Below are 9534 nucleotides of genomic sequence, written 5' to 3' on the forward strand. Positions count from 1 at the left end.
CTCCAGTAGGCGTGCGGACTGTGGTACGATAGGCCTAAAGGGCTTCGCCGAGTTTGTCATCCCAGTCTCGCTTGTTGGTTCTCACGAGCTTTGATAAAATCTTTATGATTGTCTTGTTGAACGTCTCAGCCAATCCGTTTGCCATAGGATTATATGCCATAGAAGAGACATCTTCAATTCTGAATTTTCTGCAAAATTTGATGAAAGCGTTGCTCACAAACTGAGGGCCGTTGTCATGTACGATTCGTCTTAGAACTCCATATCGATAGATGATATGGTGTTTGATAAACTTGACGACGTCACTTGTCTTCACTTCTTTAAGTAGAATTGCTTCGGCCCACTTTGAGAAATAATCGGTTATTGCCAAAATGAAGCGGTCACCTTTAACTAATGGTGGGAAGACAGGACCAACAATATCCATTCCCCAAGTCTCAAACGGCCATAAAGTAGCCGAGGGGTGCAGGTGTTTCGGGGTTGGTGCATGTAATTTGCGTGTATTTAACATGCATGGCACCGTCGAGCGTAGTCAACCGCGTCCTTAATCATGGTTGGCCAATAATACCCGATTCTTCTGAGTCGATCACAGAGTTTGGGACCAGGTTGATGTGCACCGCAGATTCTGTCGTGAGCTTCTTTGAAGCCTCTTCTGCCTCTTTGGTTGAAAGGCATCGAAGTAGTAACCCATCGTATGCACGACGATATAACGTTTGGGTTGCTGAGTTGTAATAGAATCTCGGTGCTCTTCTTCGAACCGAGTCCCTTTCTTTTACGTCTTGTGGCAAAATACCGTGCACCACGTAATCAATTATAGGAAATCTCCAATCTCGAGGCTCGAGATTGATCCTATCCGTATGTGCTTCCTTAACGTCCATGGTGCAATCCGGCACAAATAATTAATGAGTTCTAATAGTAATCCATTGTTCTGTGTCAGGAGGCTGTGCCAGAGATACCGCTAACGTCGCCAGTGCATCTGCATATGCATTCTGGAGGCGCGGAATGTATTCGATGAAGAATTGTTCGAACGAGCTTGCATCTCGATGGCCGCTTTGTGGTATGGTATCAAGTCTTGATTCCTGACTTCATACTCTCCTCGCATTTGGTTGACTATCAGTTGAGAATCACCAAAAGATTCGAGATATTCGACTCCCAGCTCTTTGGCGAAACTAAACCCGATAAGCAGTGCGTTATATTCGGCTACATTATTGGAACACTTTCCTATCAAGGAGTAGGCTAGGGGTATCACATGTTTTTTCAGAGAAATTAGGACGACTCCGACTCCTGCTGAGATTCTAGAATTACCAGGAGCGCTTGTCGTATTGGTCGCTCGGGAAGCGCTGTCGAAGTATAATTGTCATACTTGTTGATGAAAGGTAGTATTGACTTCGTGAGTTTCATCGGGCAAATCTTCATACAACTCGGTTGTATCTGCTGTGGGATTAGCTGCTAGAAGATCACAAATGGCATGTCCTTTGACCGACTTCTGTTGTTTGAAGTGCAGATTGTATTGAGACAGGAGTAGGGCCTATTTCGCTAGTCTGCAATTCATAGAGGCCGGCTGTGTCATAAATACTCGGATCGGATTAACGTTGGAAATAATGTAGATTGTCTGTCCTACCAAGTAATGCCGCATCTTTTGGATAGCGAATACCAAAGCGAGGCACTCTTTCTCGATCATTGGATACCGAGACTCAGCACCAACCAAGGTTCGACTTAAGTAATAGATGGCATGTTCGTGACTGTTGTCATCATCTTGTGCAAGTAAAGCACTTAACGAGTGGTTCATCGCTTTAATATAAATCAAGAATGATTTACCCGACTTTGGTGCCACGAGAACAGGAGGATACGCCAGATATGCTTTGATATCTTCAAATGCCTTTTGACAAGCGTCATCCCAAATGAACGACACGCCCTTCTTCATGAGTTTGGAAAATGGTTGGCATTTCCCGGATAAGTTTAAGATGAACCGACGTATATAGGCTAGTCGTCCCTGCAATCCTCGGAGTTCCTTGAGGTTTCTCGGGGGTTGCAACTCATGTATTGCTTTCACTATATCGGGGTCAATGCGAATACCCTTCGTAGTGACGACAAATCCCAGAAACTTACCGCTGGACATTCCGAGGAAAGACTTGGTGGGATTCATCTTTAACTGGTGAGTTCGCATTGAAAGCACCCAAATGCCACTAGGAAAGAACCCTGGAGGGGGGGTGAATAGGGTTTATGCTAATTTAATCCGATCTAATGCCAAATAAAACTTTACTAATAAGTATATCCTAGCACAAGAGATATGAACAATATATGTGCAAGGATATATAAATAACACAAGGGTAAACAATATAGTGGATGAAATAAACAAGATGCAATAGGCGTTATAAGCAATGAGCAGAAGTATAAATGAACGCCAAAGCAACTCAAACACAATCAAATGATCACGGAGTTCGGTCCCCACGACCTACGTCTCTGCTCCTCACCTCGAGGAGATCTCCACTATCACAACCGGGTTTTCTACGCTCAACCGAATAACGTTTACACCACACAATATCGGTTTTCAACGCTCACCGATCAACGTCCACAATCTCACAATGTAACTACACTAACTACCACCTCAAGTGTTGGTCTCTAGCCCGTGTCTCCCTCAAGTGTTAGGAATTACAACCTCTCTCTAGGCATTACCACCTACCCCACTCCTCTTGGGATGGCCCCGTCTCTCACCACACACTCCTCTCGGTGTACTAGTGTAATACAAAGTGAATCTTACAATGAAGGAACAAATAGAATGAATTTGTTCTCTACAATAGATGAGAACTCAATGTAAGCTCACACTCTAAGTCACAAACCCACAACCCAAATTATACTATGAATGTAAATACAATAAGCTCAATGGTTGTGTGTGAAGAAAGAGATTCAATAAAAATAATTAAACTAAACTTAATATAAACTCTAGCTTAGAAGAATGATAATCAAACAATTATATATATAAATGCAAAGCTAGATTGAGTTTAAAAAACTTCTCCGATAGATGACAAGAGTGAGAGAGAGATGAGTTGAAGCTTAAACACCAAAGGATAATCTCTTCTTGCTCTTGTGAAAGTTTCTTCACAAACAAACTCTTTAAACACACTTCAAAAACAAACTAAACCCTTGTAAACTTGTTTTTAAAACTTCTTGATTAGTTCCGAAAATTCAATGCAATGGGGTATATATAGAGACCCCAAGAAACCAAAGAAAAAGACCAAAAAACCCAAAAGAAAACAAGGCTGGAAACTAGCCGTTACTGTGCAACGGACACTTTATGGGTCGACTCATAAAAACCATGGGTCGACTCATAACCTAGCCGTTATGGGCTAAAAATAGCTTATGGGTCGATTCATAAAATTCATGAGTCGACTCATCATGCATGGGTCGACTCATGAAGTCATGAGTCGACTCAGCAGAAACAAAACACACTTTCCAGCACAGTTTGTGAGTCGACTTATGATAGTCATGAGTCGACTCAACCTGATGGGTCGACTCATGATGTTATGAGTCGACTCGTCAGAACCAAAATGTAAACTACACAACAGTTTATGAGTCGACTCAATACTGTTCATGAGTCGACTCATGACATGCACATAGCCTGTTTTACACAGTACATGTCAACATAAAACAGGGTTTAAAAATATCAAATAAATTCAGAAAAATGTAAAACTTTAGGAAATGATTGTGGACATGATAATAAACATGCTACAAAAACTAGTTTTCAAAAAGGACTTCCCAAATGTAAAATATCATCATTTTGCAAGGAGGTCCAAAACATGAAAATGTAAACATATGAGTTTTGACATTTTAGCTTAACCATATTTTAAAACATTACAAAATGATTAAATAGACTTAATCAAAGATGTATATGATTGTTATTAAGTCCATAAACCAAGAAAATAATATTTTCACAAAATTGCATATTTTCGTGTATGTGTGTATATGATTGAGCTTGAAGTACTAACACACATAATATAAAACCCAAACTAAATATACCCAAGCTTGTGATCTTCAACGAAGCTCTATCTTGGTACACTTGCGGATAAAGCTTGAACTTGGATCTTGAACTTGAATTACATAGGCTTCAACCACAATTCCGCCAACCTCAATTTGATATGATCGTTATGGCGCAATTCCATCCATCCTCCAACATCGTTGTTTGTCTAGAATACCTAATAAGAAACACAAATACTAGACAAACGACATTAGGAATTGTTTGCAATCATCAAAACAAGATTAGAAGATGTAGGCTCATATCATGAGACCTAACACGCATGAGATCGAACATCGTCCTCAAATCTTTGATATGGTCGTCTTTGTTACGACTTTTCACGACCAGGTCATTGACATAGCATTCAACGGTCTTCCGGAGGTGTTCTTGGAAGATCTTAGACATTGCCCGTTGATAAATAGCGCATGCGTTCTTCAATCCGAAAGACATGACTGTGTAGCAGAAAACGCCGAGAGGTGTACTAAATGCAGTGTGTTTTTCGTCATCCGGGTACATCTTGATTTGATTGTAACCCGAAAACCCGTCCATGAAGGACATTCTCTCAAATCCGCACGTGTTGTCGATAATAACATCTGTGATTGGGAGAGGGAAATCGTCTTTTGGGCACGCATTATTCAAATCTCTGAAGTCAATGCATATCCTTATTTTCCCATTTTTCTTGAGGACCGGAATGATATTCGCAAGCCAATCCAGATGTTGTTCTTCCCGGATAAAACCAGAATCGATTAATTTTTTGACTTCTTCTTCAATTGCTTCCATGATTTGCGGACGGAACCGTCTTTGCTGTTGTTTGATAGGTTTTGCATCCGATTCGATGTTAAGGCGATGGACTGCCATATTTGGATCAAGTCCTGGCATATCTTCATAATTCTAAGTAAAAACGTCTATGAATTTCCTGATGAGGGCAATCAATTCTTCCTTTTCATCCGGTGGAAAACTATCACTTACAAATATTAGTTTTGGATTCGTTTCATCACCCATATTCACCTGGACCACTTTGTATTCAGTGGGAGGTTCCCTTAGCTCAAATCGGTCTCCATACTGAATATTCAGGTGATGAATCCATAGGTCTTCCCAGGTTGGCAATTGATCATCTTTCTCCATTCTGGCAGGATCGATCGTGGCCATATGTGACATTAGGATTTTGAATACTTCTCCAAGACTAACATCTGAATCCCAATTAGAAGAGTCGGATTATCCGTCCTTATTTGCTAACTGGTTGATGACTTGCCAGCAACATTCGTCATCGGATGAAGAGGCGTAGCCAAGACCCCTTTTATAGCCATAATAGTTGTCATGTTTTCCTTTCGGCACATAGGCAAACGAGGTGGACCTCGTGGGCCTCGACCAAAACAAAGACCTTCTTCTAGTGCAAAGTTATATCCCCATTTCTTCATGAAGTTACGTGCCTGTTGACTATATCTGGATAAATGAAGACCAGATCTCTCATCATCACTGTTTTCCTTTGAGAAGGGATGCAACGGTGGAGATACTTCCCCTTTGCCAAAAACTAACTCCTTTTCACCCCCTGCCTTAGCAGGAATGACAAAGGTTGTTCCAAATGAGTCTTGGAAGTGCTTTTTTGTTAAGCAAGACGACTGGAGCGGCATGTGTATGTCGGGATTATCATACATTCTCTGCATTACATTATCAAGACACGGTAAGTACTCTAAATCGTTATTTATTACTTCTTTGGCAAGTTGCCAATTACAACTACCGTCTGACGATTCACCATCGTCAAGACTAATTACAAAGGGCACAATGTGATCTAGTACAATACCACCATTGTAATCAAGCCCAGCTTCGGTGTCAGCTTCTTCCCCGCTATCCGTGCCTTGGGCCGATGATTCAGTATCGAATTCAGCACCGTAAAGGAGGGAGTCGGTAAAGTAGTTTTCCAACCCCTTAAATGGTTGCTTATCCGCGACCACCATCTTGACTTCATTATTGGCGTCTACATATTTTAGACACTGATGAAGAGTAGAGGGAACTATAAGATTACCATGGATCTAGGGTCGACCCAGTAGTAAATTATAGGAGGTTTCCGCATCGATCACGTAGCACGTGACTTCGGACTTTAAATCCCCAAGTTGGCACTTTATCCGGATTTTACCCAATGGTCTGGACCCACTGGTATTGAACCCGTATATAACGGTGCCCGTCGAAGCCAACTTGCTCTTTGGGATTCCGAAATTGTACATCAATCGGAGTGGCATGATGCTGACAGCGGAACCCGGATCAACTTGGACCCGGTTAACAACGCTGGAGCCAATGTATCCGGTGAAGTATATAGGCCTACCATGCTTTGAATTCTTCACTTGCATGTCATCCTTAGTGAACGTAATATAGGGGAATTGTTTGGCCGATAAATTGCAAAACTGAATCGATGATTCTGTCTCTTCGGGGACTGGCTGGATTTGAGTAAGGAATACGTCAGAATCAGCCAAAGCTTCTCGCAAGGCCTCTCTAGTGTCTTTGGAGAGGTGCAATAACTCGTATAAAGTTATCCTCGCTGGGATGTTAGCTAGCTGAGCCATAACATCAAAGCGGTACGGTGTGTTTGAACTTCCTGGATTATCTCTCCCAATCGGGCGATTGAATCGAGACTGCTTCGGGTTCTGAACCTCCTGACGTTGGGGCGCTTTCTCTTTTTGCTTATTGGCTGATTGTTGTTGGGATTTTCCAGCAGGTGTAGGGGGAGTTGTAACCACCCCCAGCTCAGCCAACGTTTTAGCATTCATATCAGAGGCTTCGGGGTACTTGTAATGGTATTCCTTCCCGCCCCTGGTAGCAAAAACTTCTTGTTCATCTTCAGAGAGTGACAAGGTAGGGATACCTTCGTCATCTTTTTCAGGAACTGCTGTTGTGCGACAGCAATATTTTCCCCTACTCTTAGACCTCTTTTTAGATAAGGATCCTACCCATTGCTCATCTTCGACCAAGTCTGGATGGACCCAAAGAATTTCGCCATTAGGAGCTGTGTGTTGTACAAGTTCTTTCTGACGTTGTCCGTGAGGATCGTCGTTAATAGTCTTCACCTTCACTTTTGATACGGGCTCTGGCTGAAACCATACCAGAGGGACCGAGCCAAAGCTGATAGAAACCGCATTCGCGCCCACCTTCTTCTCTTTGGGCTGCTTTGGAGTGATGATTCCAACATCGATCAAAGCTTGAATTTTATCCTTGAGAGTGTAGCACGCCTTTGTGGGATGATGGACTGTTCTGTGGAACGCGCAGTATCGCGAATCTGTAGTTTTCTTAGCTCCCTCATGATCAGTGATTGGGGGTAGCTTAATTTTGTTGTTCTCCAATAAATACTTAAAGATACCAGGGACCTCGTCGTCCTTGAAAGAATATTCTTTTGGGAATTTTGGCTCAGAATCTTTCTGCTGCCTTGGAGGCCGTTGTTGCCATTGAGGTGTTTGCTGTTTTGGCGCTTGTTGTTGTGGCTGCTGTTGGGGTTGTAGTTGGAATGTCTGATTTGCATCCACCGCGTTTGCCTGCCCCTTCCCTTTACCACGGGGAGTAAAGTTCTGTTTCAGGGCGTTGTTTGCTGGTTGACCCCTTTCAGCTTTCTTCCTTTTGAGGAAGCGTTCAGCCTGCTCTCCTCGCACTTTCAACTCTTTCCATGTTTTGGATGGTGCTGTGCCCATAGCTTCCAACACGTCTAAGTAAAGGTCATTGTGGCATGTTTGGAGAATGAATTCCTCCGTGATCGGATCTCGGCAGTTCATTGCCTTATTCCGGAAGCGCTTGACAAAATTCTTAACCAGTTCTCTGTCTTTCTGTTTCCCCTCAAAGAGTGTTCCGATTGACACTTCAGTGTCATCGTCAAAGAAATTAGCGAGAAACATGCTCTCCATATCATCCCAGCTATTGATACTCCCCAGCTTGAGACGACGGTACCAGTCAAAGGCAACTGCACGAAGGGTTCCCACGAACGATCGTACCATCAGAGGTTCATTACCAGAAATGATCCCCAGGTGGGACTTGAAATAAATCAAGTGTTGAGTAGGCGAACCCCTTCCATCAAACGGTGTGAAGTTAATCAAGTTGAACTTCGCTGGGTACGAAATTGAGTCCCACTCCCTCGGATAAGGACACGGAATGTCGGTCTTCCTTACCTCTTGAGCAGACAGCAAAGCATTGATTTTGCTTTCGAGGTCTTTCATCTTAAGGTTTTCGCCTGCATCTTTCTTTGGGCGATTTTGAAAAGGGATGGTGGCGCCACCCCCAGTGTTGGTATTGTTGGTGGGGCCACCCCCTGTATTAAGGATGTCCTCAGCATTTTTATCATCAAGCGGAGCATCAGCATTGATGTTCTCCTCCACTTCTGAGTCGCTATCTACCTGATTGGTAGTGTGACGACGACTAGGTTCTTCACATTGATTCGATAACTCTTGGAGCTACTGGGCATGTAAATCTTTGACCCGTTGTACGTCCATCTCCATTTCGATTTTGAAATCTTCTTTCTGCTTAGCCAAGGCTTCTTGAAGGAGCTGAGCCATCTGTTCAATATGATCCTGAATGACTCTCGAGTATGTCCCGTACTGGACACAATGGCGTCTGAAGCGATTGCAGAGTTTGTATCTGATGCTTCATCATCTGAGGAATGCCCTATCTGAATTCTCCTATAATCCCTAGGCCTGATAGCCCCGGTTTGCAGCCGAGTCATTCGCTGGGATATTTGTGGGAAAGGTTCGGGACTGAAACGTCGTGTGGACTTTCCTTTGTCTGTCATGTTGATTGTGACTTCTGAGAATTCATTCTCTTGAACGACTGACTTCCTTTTATGGAAACGCCTCAGCTTGGGTTTTAGCGTTTCGATAGAAAGTCTTTCAAATACCGAGACCCTCTGTGGAGTGGTCTTGGGGTAGCTACACTCTGATAATACTGCCCTGATAAGCTTGGTACACGGACAGTGAGAATCTGTTTCCCGAGTACTTCTCTTTTGAGACTTGTTCGTACCCCCAGCCTGATAGTACAACTCATCGATATGATTATCGGAGTAACCTATCGTGTGCTGGCATAATTTTTCAATTCTAACGTCATCGTCTTCTGACGAACAAGCCTCTCTTTGAGGATATAACGCCCTGTCGGCATTCTCAAGAGTCACTCGTTTGGAACCACGCCTTCGTGAGCGTGAGGACCCAACGGGCTCTTGGACTTCAACTCGCAATCCGAGACGAGTAGTTACCGGTACTTTCTCTATACAATGGGTCTTTGACTTATTGGTGAATCGCGTACAACCCCCACTCTGACGAACTGCTCAAGGGTTCATTCGCTTGACCCAAGTGTTCTTTAACTGGAGCTTTGACTTGATCTTCATGCAAAGGACTGAGACTATCTGTAATCTTCATTTTGAATCGGGACAAGTCCACGCTGTCGTAGGGTTCCACTGAAGGTGAGGAAGTCATCGGGATAGGAACAGGGGCTGTCGGAGACTCGAAAACGATCGCGAGAGGCAAAATTTCTGCAAACAGGGACTGACTGGCTCGGAGGTGGCG

This window comes from Asparagus officinalis, chromosome 6, assembly GCF_001876935.1.
Source record: "Asparagus officinalis chromosome 6, Aspof.V1, whole genome shotgun sequence".
Taxonomy (NCBI): domain Eukaryota; kingdom Viridiplantae; phylum Streptophyta; class Magnoliopsida; order Asparagales; family Asparagaceae; genus Asparagus; species Asparagus officinalis.